The following is a 14294-nucleotide window of genomic DNA, read 5'->3' as shown; positions in this document are numbered from 1 at the left end:
GGCGGCGAGACAAAGTGTTCAAAGATGTTGCCATTATTATTCCGCTTATCTGGCGCGGCGGAGAGAGCGGCTAAACCGGCTCTCTCGTGTGACCAATGGCGCAACTTCAATAATATTAAGTGTCTCGCGCCAACTCTAAGCTCCTTTACCAGCGCTTACTACTGTTTTTATTGTTCCGCAGCACATTGCAAGATTTACTGTACAATAAATGGCATCTGCGATGCTGCATACACACATACAAACCGACCAACCTCGTGTGTGGATGTTTGTTCCTTTGGTGGAAAAGAAATAGTACGCTCGCTGCTTTGGAAGGTGGCTAAAGAAAACACACAGTGAGTGCTCTGCTTGCTGGTCATGCCGGCCCGAGATACTTTCAGCACTTTCCTCTAGCTGCCGCGCGCGCTCTTTGTACAAGCTCTGCCCCATAAACAAAATTCTGCGTCCGCGCCTGCGAACTTTTTTTTACTTTAAAAGCATTTTGCGCAAATACGGGATTACTCCCAAATCATGTTTTTTGCCGCTGTGTGTTTGTTTCATTTAGTCTGCCAGTGTGCAAATAGTGCCTGATTTTCGCTACATATTGTGGAGAGGAATCCGTTGGGGAACCAGTAAACTTTCCCTGCAAAAAATTTGTTTTGAGGGTTGACTGTCGTTTTTGGGCACAAAAGTATAAGCCACGAAATTAGCTCTTTCAGAGGAAACGCTTTATGCCGAAAAACTCGTCAAAAGCGTGATTTTTCGAATGGGTTCAGATTTTTTCCATCTACTCTGCCTCTGCGACGTGGGTTATGAAAAGCCCGAGGCAATTCATCACAGGAATCAAAGCGGCACGGTGAAATTTGCATACTTTTGTGAAAAGTGGCCGTTTTCCAGCAGGCTTGTTTTATTCGGTGCGCTCGCGAAACACCACGACACGGTGCTCAAACACTCTGCGTAGCAAATTCAAAATCCACCAACGGAACCCCTGTTTCATTATACGACGACGCCAACCAAATTTCCTTGCCCAACCCGCGAGAGCTCAAAGGGTGCACGCGCGCGCGGGCGGTGAATTATTAATTTCCAAAAAGCCCGCGTTGCCTCGGGCCCGCGTACGTATACATATATATACGCACCAGCCATAATGAGTTTGGTAAAAAGGAATTTCTTTGTCTTTGATGATTTATGGGGCCGGGGAGGATCATCTTAAGTGTACCGCCAGCCAGCACGCCGCTTTAATAAATGCAAGATGTGCACCACCGAGGAACACGAGCCCGTGCACCCCCCTGGCAGGCAATAAAGAATGCACAAGAGCGGTGGAACCCTCAAGAAAAGATGTTCTCTGCTTGTATAACACTGCCGGTACACTGGTTCGAGTTCAGTTTTAATTTTTGGTTAGGCTTCAATCAGCAGGCAAAATTAAATTGTTTAAAGACCGTCTTTGACGAAGTTTTTGAGCACACCAATCGATTCTCTTAGGTCGAATTAGGTAAAGCGGATATTTTTTCCGGCCAAAAAGCCCAGCGCGACTTGTGAACGTTTTTCCCGCAAATATACGTGTGTATGGAGAAATTTATTCAGACGTAGGCAGCGAGATCAATCCCTCGGATCGATACGGAACTCATCGCGCCCCGGATTAACTTTTGATAATGAGGCGTGCCGTAAAAGTTAATCGAGCATTTCCCCTCTGGCAAGAGTACGCGTACCTCTTTAAAATTGGCACCAACAAGCAAAAGGGCGAGAAGAGGTCAAAGTAATGAAACGGAATCTGTCATTCGCTGAGCGACCGACGTCGGCGGGCGGGCGTGTGTCGTAAATCGGCAACCTACTTGGGCCCGGAATGATTTTACGACCGCTTTTTCTGCTTGATTGCCGCCAGCGGGTCCAGCGCGGAGGACGCGCGCGGCCGCGGGCCAGGTCGCAGTGTAATTGAGGGAGACACACAAAGGAGGCGATTTCCTTCTCTGTACCAACGCGCAATCTGCTGTAATATTATTATTCCTTTTATCATCACCATCAGCCGGCGAATAAAAGAAAGAAAATTCAGCAGGAAAATGACACCCGCAAGCCGAGGCTAATACACGGGAATATGTGCCACTTCCCGGGAAACCTTTTTTGTGGCACACAGGAATGAGAATCAGCGAGAAAGCCGGTTTGCCGCTCGCTTGCTCCGGTTCGAATGCATTTTGAATCCTTTCAGCGATTAAAAAGCGACCTACATGGAGAGAGTTTTGTGCATTCGCCTGCAAAGGGCTCGTTCGTTCTGGGATAAATGCATCTTGTAGTCGAGCACTTCCCTTTTGCAGTTGGCCGATTGCATATATGGCAAGAGTGGATTTGCAGTGCTTCTTTTGTGCGCGAAAAGACGCTATCCCAGCACGCGATTGCGAGCAAACGTGTCCTTTTTGCCATAGCACGCGGCAGCAGTTGCAGGGGATTAGCATGCAAATAGAGAGGCGATGAAAAAGGATGCAATAACCGCTGGGAATGTCTCTGCTCGCAGAAAGAGAGTTGCTTGCATAACCGTCGGGCGCGCAATCTGCGGGATTTATCAAAAGTAGATTAAAAGAACTCTCCGACTCAATGGAACGTCCAGCGTTTATGACGGGCATTAAACCTGCAGCTTTGAGATTGCGGTGGCAATCCGATGAAAGGGTGCAAAAAATCTTGCGTTTCTTTGAAGATCTAACAGCACACACTGTCCATTGAGCAGCAAATCAATTAGGGAAAATTGCAACACGAACAAAAGCAAAAAAGGCTTTTCCACTGCGACCGCAGTTTGACCCCAACCCTTAACCTCGAGATGTTCTACCTTGTTAGGAGGGCTGGTAACGTCGTTACTATGCATGGCATGCGATACATATCAAGGTGTATTTTTACAGAAAACAAGAAGTGACCCTCGAAAACAAGCCCGTGCCGGTCCTTCCCTTTGTGTTCCGGTCGAGGTGCGAGTAGAGGAACGAGTGCGATAATAATACTGCACCCTCTCTCGGCTCGCTAGCATAATTTCAGGCAAAAGCCCCTCGTGCTTTTCTCCAACGTGTGTTTGTCTTGGATGATTTCCCAACTGGGTCTGAGCGAATCGCAAAATAATCCTCCGGAAGCAGCGAGTAGCCAGAGGGGCAGTGGACGAGACATTTTCTAATTTGAATCAAACACGCAAATGAGATACCAAAGTCAGCACGGCGAACCCAATTTCATTAAAATTTTGAATTGACCAAAGGAACGAGAAAGCTCCTGGACACAGTTATCGTCTTGTTCATATTTATATGAATTACAACTGTGACACCCAACACATTTGATTCGAATCATTCAAATAAATATATTTTTTGCTTAAAGGAGACGTGAAAAGCTCTTGGTCTTGCAAATTGTAAATATAGGGAGCAAGTGGAGAGGAAAGAAGTTCTCCAGCAGCTTGAAACCGCTGCCTCGCTCTCGTTGAACAGCGGCCAAATGCAAAAATTATGGGGAGGAAGGGGTTCAGTCTTGGTCCGCGTGGCTGCGAAAGGGCATGAGTTAGCGAGGCGTTTCTCACTTCCCCGGGCAGAGTGCTTTCGCTGGGCACATGGTGGAAAGGCTGAGTGAGTGAGTGAAATGCAGGCCTGCCGAGTGCATGTTCTCGTGTGTAGCGCAAAGAGTGCTCGAATTCGCCGCATTTGGACGGCCAGCAGCCGCCCGCCCGCCATTCTCTATCTCTCATTCCAGCACCCTCGCCGCACTCGAGTCTAATGAATTTTAAAAGAAAACAAAACTCGCGCCGCAGTCGGAAAGCAGAGCAGAGCAGAGAGAGAGAGAGAGTTTGCCGAGGCGTTTTCAGCATGAATATGCAGGCGCCAGGTGGAATTTTGCATTATTCAGCAGCCAGCCAGTCTGCTCTAATTCTATCCGAAGCGAGTGAGACAGTCCCGCCGGAAGGGCGAAGCTGCCTGCGTTTTTTTTTGCGTTTTCCGCCCCTATTATTTTTATTCTGGGAGAGAGCAAAAAAGCTGATATTTACGTTCCCGCTTCACCAAGGGAGAAAAAATAAACGCCGCAAGTTTACATCTGGAAGTTGTGTGTTCTGTTGATACAAAATCTTTCAGATCAGTTCACAGCCCTCGATTTGCTTCCATTCTAAAGCAAACATTTGTGTCTCTGCAAATTGTGTGCACGTACCTTCTTCCGATGCGACAGGGAGAACACTGTATCGAGCTGCTCCTGCAACAATGAGATGCACACACTGCCGTGAATAGCTCGAACGGGAATGTTCACAACCCCTCTTTAGGCTGACGTAATGATCAACGTAAATCCAATGCGTTCGAACGAACGGTGCAGCGTCCTTCGTCACCTCGCCGTTCCATTGAATTTTAATCGGCCGATAAACATAAAGTTTTACAGCCGCGGTGCAATTTATTTGTCATCAAAAGTTACGACGATCGGCCCGCGTGCGTTCGGGACCATAAATATTGTTCTCCAAAGCAGCAGAGAACCTTCGCGGACACGGCCGTTTTTCAGAAGAACGTACGAGGTCATTACATTGGTATGCGCGCGTAAAATAAAATAAAAAAGCAGGACCCCCGGCCTGTCTTTCTCCTAGGGCAACCACTGTTGGGGTAATGAATTGAAAGAAGTGCTGGAGGACGGCCCTCGCTGGCTGGCTGGCTCGTTTTATGTAACTCACCGCTTGTCGCAACTTTGTCTGCTTCAACTCTTTCGCAGAGCGCAGCAGCCTTCCTTGTGTGAGCCAGCACATTATTCACGTCAAAGCGATCGCCCGTGGCACATTTTTCCCTCTCTCTCTCTCTCTCTCTCTCTCTCACTCGCTCCAGAGGAAATTTCTGTGTGCCAGCGTAGAGAGAGACTCGCTCTCATTTCTCGGGCGATCATTAATTATTTAGCAGGAAATGATTGCGGAGTCTGGAAAGCATACAGCCGCGGGACGCTCGCGGCAGACAGCTTTGTTTTCGGCGCTCGCGTGCAATATTAAAAACGTCCCGCAAGTCAAATAAAAGTTCCAGATTCTGGCCAAATCCTTCGAGCTGTTGCGAACTATTTGAAAATTGTTATCAGCAGATAAATCTGCATTCTTGGCTCTGGCCTTTACATTTCGAGACTTTTCGAGAGAACCGAAAATTGCTAAAGTCGATAAAAATTCCCTTTGTGACTTACATTTCCGAGGAAAGAAGAAGCGAGGTGGTTCTTTTTCATTTACGAAAGGAGAAAAACGATAGCTTCTCTCGGAGGGAAATGGAAACAAAAGGGTCTCTTGTTATTGTTAATGACACACATTTCTTCGATACTCACTCGCTTTTGTGTTCGCCTTTCATTAAAACGGTCTCAGTTCATTTAGCAAAACCGACTGGCGAAATCCGCTTGGGTGCTCGCCATTATTAAAATGGAAAACATGGAGGCCTGTGGTCGAACGGAGCGGGACAGAAGATTTACCTTCTCCAGCTGCATATATCTCGCTCCAGAGAATACGAAACAACTTGTTGTTTACATCGAAGAGAGATGAAAGAAAGCGGCCTGTCCGCACCAAGGAGCAATTATTTTGCAGGATAATGAGAGACCCTCTCGAAAAGGTAATACGAGAGCATGCCGGGCCGATATGGATTCAAGTGTTGCGCGTTGTTGTGCTCCCGTGTAATATGCAAATAAATATCGAGCTCGCCAAACCTCTCATCGTTACTTTCAAGAAGAGGGCCGTGAAAAATTGTCCACACAGGCCAGACGAATTATTTATTCCTGTCTCGTCAGGAAAAATTGAATAGATTTTCCCGTTGTTACGGATTTTTTTAGGAGTGTCAAAGCAGTGGAAGATATTTGAGCATTTCTGGGATCTTATAACTGACTACCCAATATCAGAGATGGCACACAGTGGCTAATAAAGCGACTCGAAACGCTCAAATAGCTCTAGAGCTGGTATAGGAGGCGCCACTTGCTGGCTTTCGCACCTTTCCAGCGGGGTTTCAATCAAAGTCCTCGGCACGGGGAGGCGAACAGATGGCCACGTTGGGCCCAAGCTCCTCTGCGGCCACTTGGGCCCCATGTTAGCCGCTCTGCGAAGTTTTTGGGACCTGGTGAGCTCATAGCCCACGGAATGTTCTGAGAGTAGAGGCTGAATGGATCTGACAAAGAAGTCATTCGTACAGGCGGTCTCTCTGCAAGTGCTCAAATCAGCTCTGACGCATGCGCACTTCTCAAATATAGGTTCATTTTGTTTTGGCGGGAAAAATTTATACTTGTGTGGACGTTTTGGTCGAAAAAAATATCCACAAAAACTACTTTACCTAATTCAACCCTCAAGAATCGATTGGTGTGTTCAGAAACTTCGTCAAAGACGGTCTCTATAAAATAGCTTAACCTTCGTTGAAAAAGTTAGAAAAATAATAAATAGTGTTCTCTAATTCCTTATTTTCCGCATTATGATCAAAGGTGGGGAGAGGTTAGATAATACGCATCAAATGAAAGCAATTAATTAGCAGTAATAAACTGTTGTGCACAACCCTGCTTGTGGAGAGGCTGGAGACAGCGTTCGATCAAAATGACCCTTGAGCTGGCTGGAGACGCTGCTGGGCGGGTCGGTGGGTCGGTCTGCCTGCAGCCGCCGCCGCGCACAAAGGCCTCATTGTCCGCGTTGTAATTGTAGTTCGGCAACATTATTCACGTCCGAGCCGCTGACATTTATAATGGTCTGGGCATTTGTCCCGACGCTGACGTTTGGAATTAATTTAGAGCACCGCTGCTGATGCTGATGGAGAGCCGAGCGAGCTTTTCTATTCTTAATGACGACTTGCATGTATCGCGATGGCGAATCGCGTGCTTTTTTGCTGCCCCATCTGTAGATTTCCACTACGCGCGGCGCACACGTACACGGTTCGTGTTTCTGCGCTGAATTAATAGCACGGCTTTCTTGTTGGACCAGTTATTTACTTAATTGGTTGATCATTAGGCCGCTTTGTAGGTTGGCATTGTTAGAATTAATACCACCGTGCAGGCGAACTATTCATTTTTCAGCCGCCAGTCATCACCGTGGAGCATCATTAAGGCCGATAGAAACGCGCGGCTACTATATTACTAACATACAGCACGCTGTTTTGTTCTTTAATGAAAAATCGTTGTATTTAATGATAGCTTTTGGCTCAACAATAGAGTTCATTCACTGGTAGAGAATAAAAAAGTTTAAAGGACACTAAATCAGACAGTTTTCCGAAGCAGATTGTTTTGTAGAAAGGCAATCAACAGTGGAAGGAAAGTGGGAAAATTAATCCTTTTTACTCAATTACCTTTGCTCTTTCCTAATCGTTTTACCTCAACACCTCCTTTTAATCAAGCGCAAAACTTTCTCACTGGCAGCTCTCAGTATAGAATGCCAATTAATTCCGTGTTTGCCGTTGAAGAGGTTCAATTTGCAAACAGCAATTTCCACTTTGCGAGCAGCAGAAAAGAGCTAGCAACTCGTTCTCATGACTAATTCAGGCTGAAAGTGCCAGCACCGTTATAACTGCTGTTTATGTGTGCTGCTAGGAAAACATAAGTTGCAATAACTGTCACTTTTAGTACTCGCTGCTCGTCCGACTGATTCAATAAAGAGAGAGCTGCTTTACTTTTTGCAACCGAGAGCACACACACACACACAGTTAAAAGAGGCAAAGAGAGAAGAGGAAAGAAACACCCACTTTGCACAACAACAAGTTAAAACCCCAGAGCGACTCGCCCAGCGCTCTCGTAATTTGGCGCTCGATCCGAACCAAAACGGTAATCTCCGAGTGTGTCGCAGATTCAATTTCCTTGCACGACAATGGACTCGCTCCGGAGGCATTATTAATTTCACTCCCATTAAACTCCTGTGCCGACTAATTTGTCTCCACACCGGCTCAATTATGCGCTCTGAATGCATTCAATACATCTGGTTGGTGCGTACCAACGTGCAGCAAGAGGGAATCCGTGCGCCCTTGTTTCAGCCAGATATACTCGACGGCGGCGGCAGAAATCCCAGCTGTGTGTCGACGGATGAGAGAGCGAGAGAGAGAGAGAGAGAGAGAGCATTGTTTTGTGCACGAATAAACGCACACGTGTACAAATATACGAAGCAGCAGCCCTCAGCAGTCACACATACGCGCATATTATCATACATAATGCAGAGACGCATAAAGAACAAAGAGCCATTCTCCCGGCAGACGTTTGAATATTCATGTAAAGCGTCAGTACCACCTTAATGGTTAATATTGTGCGTGTGTGTGTTGTGTGCTTAAAGCGTTCGTCATGGAAATTTCATTTGTTGGAAAATTTGCACAGCGCTGACACACATTTACTGACTAAAATTATTTCAAGATGTGTTTTCTTTCAACAGTGCTTGATAACACAAATACTTCTGAAGAAAATACGATATTTCACGTGAATTTATTGTTTTTACGATTGGCAGAGACTTAAAACTAAAACATTATTTGTTGATTTGTTAAACTAAATGATTCTCTGAATTTTTGCTTTTTTCTAGTATGTGAAAGTTTGAATTTAATCACTTAAAGTTCCTATTTTGGCAACAGTGTACATCTATTTTCAAGGAATTTAAATTCGACATACCCGCTTTCGAAAAGTCCATTGTTAGTCAGGCGACAAACAGTATTAGCTATCTCAAAACAAGGCTATTTACACTTTGTCTAATCACCAATAGTTAAAAACTAGCTATTATGATTGAATTGCTTGGAAAAAATCTTTTGAAGCCCGCCTCTTCTGAAAATAAGGTCAGTCAGTTGTGCCTGTTCGTTTGTAACGTTCAGTTCCTCGAAGCCAGGCCGTTTTTTTTTTAATTTCATCATGTCTGACTGTGAGTATGAAGAAATGGTCGATGATTACGATTATAACGAAGAGGAATCGAGCGATGTCCTGTTGATGCCAAGTACTGACCAGGCGGAATCATCAGCAGAGTCAACCGACAATGAAGAAACCGATTCAGGATCAGACGCAGAAGATCTATCTCCGACTGACCCTTCAGATTCTACTTTACAGGAAGTAAGCAAACCAAAGTGTGTGTAGTTGCTTAGAAATACAAAATTCCATTTTGCTTTTAGCCTCTTATTCAAGTTTGTGATGAGACACACAACCAAGTTCCGCCCGACCATGATTGTAATGCTACCACGAATGATGATGTCGACGACAATCCCACTGTCTTCAGCACGTACGGCCAAGTGGCACCTTCAAACCCATTCGGACATAATTTCAATCCGAACCAGCCGTTGTGCCAAGTGCACCAAATCCCGAATTGCGTAATGTGCTTTAGCATGGGCCTATAAGACATAATTATGTTTTCAAAATGAAGCCATTAATTGTTATCAATTCTTCATTTAGAAAACATGTTTCAAGGAAAATATTATTAATGTGAACAGTGCATTCTAAAAATACTCTTATTATTAAAACCAGTAAATGCTATGCTCATCTCTTTAATTTCCATCATCTCCCTTCATGAATTTGTTTGCTCTACTTTAATACACTCTGCGAGAGTATGTTGTGAACTCCCTTTGCGTTTCGCCAAGTTGGCGGCCTGCGTAATTAGGCAGTCAAAACGGTGAAGCCCCGACGGAGCACGAGAACATCATCTGCCAACGCGCAGAACGCACCTTTCGCTGCCCTAATCCCCGGCACTAATTTGAAACGAAGTAGTCAACACGTCAAGGCAGGAAGACGCCGGCCGGAGCACACATACGCTCGCTCGCTCGCGTCGGAATTTCTCACAAAAGGCGTATTCCAATTTGACAAAGTGCTTAAGTGCCGAGAGTGATTTAATTAAGTTTCGCAACCCCCGCCCCCCGCCCGCCCGCCAACCACCCCCTCCGGTTCCGGCGTGCACCGTGTTTGGGCGCAAAACAAAAATGAAGCGCGCGCGCGCTCGGCTCAGCGCTCTAATCTAATATTTTAATTATGCATGCAAATTAGGCCACGCCACGCAGGCATTTTCATGCCCCGAAAAGTGACTGACTGACTGCGTAAATTAATGATGAAGCCATTGTCAGTGCGTGCATGTGTGTTGTATAAACACGCGTGAGTGTGTGCCGAATGCGGTGGCGAAATTAATTAAATCGCGAAACTCGTTCCGTGCGGTTGGTTGCCTGCACCGTGATTACGAATCCAAAACAAATTAACTGCCCACCTCGTGCTCTCTTTCTTCATTCATTGCGTATTTTAATTCTGTACTCGCTGCGGAAACGGCTTAATTGAATATGAGGGACAGAGCGCCTCGCATTCCAGAATTCCCGCCTTTGACAAATGATCCCCTTGTTCACTTTTATTGTTGAAGTTAATTGCTAGTTGGTCAATTTACCATCATTTTTGCACTGTTTTTCATGGAGTTTATCTCTAAAATTCAGATTCTTCCAAATTTCTTGAAAAATTAAATCTATTTGTAGTGGTCACGTCGGGGTCACCACTTTGGGGGTTAGGAGGTGAAAATGAAACCCTGCGGAATCTTCAACAATTCTTCTCTTATTGAAACAGCTAGTAAATATTCAATGGTGTGCGCGAATTTAGAAGAAAAACTTCCCTAAATTATGAAATAAACCGCAAGTTTTTACAATTGATACTCCCCGCTTGATTAGCACGCAAACGTTTGAGACGATAAAATTTAAATGACAAATTTACTAGAGTAAAAGTAGCTTTAAAATGAACGGGCTGCCGCCACTGACGGACGACCCATAAATTTCGATCGAGGGCTAATTGAAAAACCATCGTGTGGCGTTTTGGGAGATGGAGCAAAGGCGGTGTAAGCCGCACGTGTATTCAACTAAAGCATAGAATTAATTTGCGGAACAACGTGGCTCGCTTGATTGAAATAATTAAAATTTGTCTGCACCTGCCCGACCAGGCTAAGCGCGGTTTTCCTCCATAATTTATTCAATGGATAATCGATAACGCATGCAAATTAAATTTAGAGCACAATGCAGTATTGTGCGGTATTAACCAGACTATATCAAACGTACGTGGAATTTGAATAATGAATAATGGAAGCAAAATAGATCCATTTGCTAATCCATCGATGTAATTAGTCCGTGTAAATTATTACTGCCGTGTCTTTTAAAGTTTGATAATTTACTGCATTGATAGATTGAAAACTAGCTTGCACTGCGAGTAGATGTTTTCCGTGCCGCAGGAAAATAAATCTAGCAGTTAGCGGCTTCAAGTTTGCAGCACACTCGTTGAAGAAAGTGACGCGAAGAAAAGTCGTAACTCATCTCACATACACGAATTAATAATTGAGATTAATTGCGCAGCTCACTTGCGAGGCATAAATTTGCGGAAGCCGCCGGCCGGAGTACTCGTCGCGTTGCAACACGTCACTAATTAGCCGACTTAATGTGCAGCAATATTATAGGCCCATTTAGGCCACCGCGCAAGTTGAATATTAATGAGAATGCGAGAGAGCGAACGAGCGAGCGAATTCGCAGCGCGACCACACTCGCCGGATTCTTAACTCAACGCAAGCCCCGACAAACTTCATAGTTTCTTTTTTAACCAAACCACTAGAAAAAAATTAAATGAGGTTGAAAAAAGCTTCACATTTTAGCAGTTTATTCTGATCGTTCGAAAAAGGCAGTGGGGTTGCATTTTGTTTATTTGTGCGATGCGTGGAGAGCGGCGGCCGCACCTTGCGCAGCGGGGAGCACGAAGCATTAATCTGCAAAGTTTGAACGGCACTTAGGAGCGACGCGCAATTAATCTGCGGATTAACAAAGCGCTTGCCGCTTCATTTGGCGCGCGATACCGATCGCAGACAAAGACCGATCGCCCGGAAAAGCCGTAAAAATTAGCATATACGGGCTGCGCGTGTTCGCCGTGTTGTACATATGTATTTGGCGCGGCGAATGTATCGCTTCACACCGAAAAGCAGCTGGGAGGAAGCGAGATATCTCGTGTTGTCTGATGTTTTCGCGTCGGAACACCAGTGGCAAGTTTCGCACCGCAGGCCCTTATCGGCCCGACAGCCGCCCGCCCGCCCCCACCCACACACCCCTGCCTCATTCTTTCCTCATCATGAGCCGGCCGCAATAATTATCCGATCAATACACACACACATACGCGTTATGTTCGCCACGCCTTTTCGGGCTTTAAAAGCAGAGTGTGGTAAAATAAAATAAGGGAAAGGTATGCAGCACTTGAACGCCTTGTTGATGGGCAGATATTTTAATAAACATCCAAGCTGTCAACGCGCCGCCCAGTCAGATTGCGAGTGGAGCAACAGCGGAATTTTGCATTTCTGATGCGGCACAGGAATTTTCTAATACGCGTGCGGTGCTGAGCGGCGTAAAAGGTCTGCGAAAAAACAAAGCGAGCAGGAGAGAGAAAAAACGAGTTGGACAACTTGTGCGTAATAAAAGCAGTGGAGAGACAGACGACGGAGAAAAGGAAGGAGGCGAGCGAGGTGTTGGCCTCGTGCGAGAGAGAGAGAGAGAGAGAGAGAGAGAGAGAGAGAGAGCACGGCAAAAAAGCAGCCCCGCAACGGCTACTTGATTGGTTATTAGGCTAATTGCTTTTTTGGGCCAGAGAGCGCGAGTGCAGTGCAAAAAAGCTGCGCGAAAGGTCTAATTTATGAATATGGAAAAGGGACGAGGGGGTGCGAGTAGTAATTTGCATATTTTTCCGCATCGCTTTTCGAAAATTACGATTTCACCCGTTGGATGAGGGGAAGTGCAGCACGTATTTTTGGGTCGTTAAAGTCCAGCCGATTCCATTTCCATATTTAATTTTTGTTATCGACTTTACGAGATATTTTATCCAAATATTGAACATTATTTGATGACTATATTTTAGCATAAAATCAATTGATCTCTTCATACATCCTATCTTCTAAGTTGTTTTTAAAAACGCTGAATTTTTAATTAGAATTTTACCTGAAAATCTCGGGAAAACATAAAATTTTACGGTTTTCCCGCGCTTTGCACTACGTGCCACACCTTCTTTTTACTTTAATTGGAAACAACGCCCTCATTTCTAAAGTCCCGCGATTCACGCCCTCTTCTAGCGGTCACTGTTCACAGAAAATCAGGAGGGACGGGATTTTCTATGTATCCACGTTTCCCTTAAAAATCGATTTGCTGTGTTTAGACAGTGACTAAATTATTCTCATTTTTTCAGCTAAAGTTTGTTATTTGTTGTACATCGCCCATAAAATTTATTTTTAGAATGAATGAAACGCCAGCAGGACAAATAAAGCCAAAATTCCGATTCAACGACACTTTTGAATTGAAAAAAAATGTTGCTGTGATGATTTTTGCTAGTTAAAAAACAAACTCCGAGTTCATTAAAATTGTTTTCCGACGCTCAAATCCAATTACAAGAGCACGGAGGCAGAAACAGGCTCTTTAGCATTGCAAAGCACTGCTAGGATTGCTGTGCTACGGAGGCGACAAACAAAGGTCTGCATGCATGCTCGCGTTTAAAAATCGCGTCGACACACGAGGAAAACGACGAGTAATTAATTCCGAAGCACGCTCGCTCCACGGGGCTTCAACAAGGAGGCAGACAAACACGGTTAGTCCGCAAGTTGGTCTCGTGCATGTGTGCGGTGTAGTTGCTATTTATTTATCGCCCTCACATGGAGGTGAAGAGAGCGTCGTATTCATCAGGTGGAAGTGTCACCGGCACACTCACACTCACACTCACACTCAAACATACTTTATATATATATGTATTATCCCGGCTGCTGCATTTATACGAAAGCCGTCTCGTGGGACGCGCGCGTCTCTCGCAAGTGATATTGCCCGGCCGGTTTGCGTGGCTCGCTGGCCAATGGCCGCTCCCGTAATGTATCGCAGGCGTGCTCCGGACACGCTCGCCAGCAAGAAAAATGTCGTTTTGTTGCTTCGAGTGGACTGGAAATTTATCGCCTATCATTTTTATTGTTGCCACTTTTGCGATGCACACAAACATACACTCCTAGTCCTAGCGCCTGCCGGTGAAAGCAGTAGGCAACCTGCACGACAAGTTGGCACAGCGGGTTGCCGGAATTGAAAAAGTGCGCCCAGCTCCAAACTTATAGCCACTATAACGTTTGTTCTACACAATAAAAATGATAAAAAAATTATTAACCATTTCAGAAAAATCAATTTCGAACAGGAGTGTCAAATTTTCAAATTCCAGACATAAAAGTACAAAAAATCGTGATAGCTAGAAATATTCACTTTTCGACTCAGGGGAGGATTTGGGGTTGAGGGTGAGCACCCCAAAAAATATTCAGCTCGCTCGGGGAAGTAAAGCCAAGTCAAACGGTGTGCAGTTTTTGCATTTATAACGCTTAGAATCCGAGATTTGGTGCTCACAACATTATTTGCTAAAATTAAAAAAATGAA

The 14294-nt window shown here is 45.1% G+C and overlaps 1 protein-coding gene across 6 annotated transcripts in view; it reads right to left on the bottom strand.

Moving 5' to 3' along the window:
- LOC135941461 (uncharacterized) overlaps positions 1 to 14294 on the bottom strand; it is a 155009-nt gene that overhangs the window by 57226 nt on the left and 83489 nt on the right. For 4 of the 6 annotated variants that reach the window (XM_065487013.1, XM_065487016.1, XM_065487015.1 and 1 more), the window contains one exon: positions 4132 to 4173. The exons of the other annotated variants lie outside the window; for them this stretch is intronic. The gene's annotated coding sequence lies outside the window, so the exon portion shown is untranslated. The remainder of the gene's footprint in view (positions 1 to 4131; positions 4174 to 14294) is intronic. 6 annotated transcript variants of the gene reach the window in all.

The sequence above is a fragment of the Cloeon dipterum genome, chromosome 3 (assembly GCF_949628265.1).
Source record: "Cloeon dipterum chromosome 3, ieCloDipt1.1, whole genome shotgun sequence".
NCBI lineage: Eukaryota > Metazoa > Arthropoda > Insecta > Ephemeroptera > Baetidae > Cloeon > Cloeon dipterum.
Note: the sequence above shows the minus strand (reverse complement) of the source record. Positions and strands in the feature narration are given on the sequence as shown.